This window comes from Vombatus ursinus, unplaced genomic scaffold (genome assembly GCF_900497805.2).
Source record: "Vombatus ursinus unplaced genomic scaffold, bare-nosed wombat genome assembly UNPS02014866.1, whole genome shotgun sequence".
In the NCBI taxonomy this organism is placed as follows: domain Eukaryota; kingdom Metazoa; phylum Chordata; class Mammalia; order Diprotodontia; family Vombatidae; genus Vombatus; species Vombatus ursinus.
Window position 1 is genome coordinate 51,137 of NW_020954644.1, and position 1,545 is coordinate 52,681.

At 38.0% G+C, this 1,545-nt stretch overlaps 1 pseudogene; it reads left to right on the forward strand.

The window, feature by feature from the left end:
* Positions 1-404: 404 nt before the first annotated feature.
* LOC114027974 lies at positions 405-1,135 on the forward strand (annotated as a pseudogene).
* Positions 1,136-1,545: the final 410 nt, after the last annotated feature.

Here is a 1,545-nt window from a genome sequence, read left to right on the forward strand (position 1 = left end):
TTAGCTGAAACAATGAACAACTCTAGCAAAGTTGTAGAATATGAAATAAACCCATGTAAGTCACCTGTATTTTTATCTACTACCAACAAAACTGAGTAGGAAGAGATAAAAAGAGAAATTTCATTGGAAATAATGGCAGCTGCCACCTTCTGAGTGAGGTCCCTGTTGCCTTGTCCCCTCCCTGAGCAGTTCCTACAACTGCTGAAGCCACCTCCTCCTCATTCATCCTCCTGCATCATAGGCAGCACTGGTTCCAAGATGGTATAATCAAGTGGTCTACCAAGAAGTCAGTCATGCTGAGAGTGGGCACAAAGCCTTAGGTCCTCGAATGAATGCACAATTAAAAGGCTGGCTTTCATAAGCATAATCCACAAAAAGACCTGCTACAGCCATTATTTACTCCCATGCAGGATATACTTCCTGTGGGTCTTGTGATGCTCATGTTTACGCACAAGTTGATACTTCTATTGCCTAGAGAATATTCATCCCTGGGCCTTTCCATCACGTGCCTTTATCTTGATGAACACTTTCCAGTGTAGATATATATAGAACATCTCTGTATGACCTTCATATTGATCAAAAAATTTGTGGAGAGTTATGGAAGACAGGAACATATGTCTCCACAGGCAGATGAAGTATTGAAATGCACTATCCTTATATGCCTAAAGTTATGGAAAGTCATAACGATGAAGTTACCATTATTCCTGTATTGGTTGAAGCTCTCAGTGAGTCAAAAGAACAGAAATTCAGAAAACTCTTTGGGAAATATCTAGCAGAGTCTAGTAATCTCTTTGTGGTTTCTTCTGATTTTTGCCATTGGGGTCAAATGTTCTATTAGAGTTACTATGATAAAATCCAGGAGGAGATTTATAGATCCATTGAACATCTAGATAAAATGGGCATGAGTATTATAGGACAACTGGACCCCACATCTTTTAGCAATGACTTGAAGAAATATCATAATACAATATCAGGAAGGCATCCCTTTGGGGTGCTGCTAAATGTTATCACAGAGCTTTAGAAGAATGGAATGCATATGGGCTCTTTGTTTTTAAATTATGCTCAGTCAAGCCAAACACAAGACAGTTCAGTGAATTATGCAGCTGGTACACTTTTGAGTCCACTGGAGATCTGAATAATCAGGGATACCACCTGCACATACCCATATTCTAAATGGGGTCCCAGCCTAGGCTTTGCAAAGATACAGTTCCTGGTCTTTGGGATACTAAAATCTCAAAATTAGTAGAACGTTCTTCTCTTTTTTTTTTTTAGCAGGTAGAGTCCTTCCTTACTTTCAACTCAATACAAAATGCTTTCTCGTTTAGGACAACAGAAGGAAGGAAGGCTAACATCAAAATATTTTATGATTTTAAAAAGTGATGATAGCTATAAAGTCATGGTAACAGATGGTCCTTTGAATTCCTGTAAAGCATGTACCATATCTAAATATGCACTCTTTGCAGACCTTTGAATATACATGCAGTTTTCAGAATAGTTTTGCAAAATGCAAACAAACAAGGATGGAAGTTTTTAATAATGAAAATA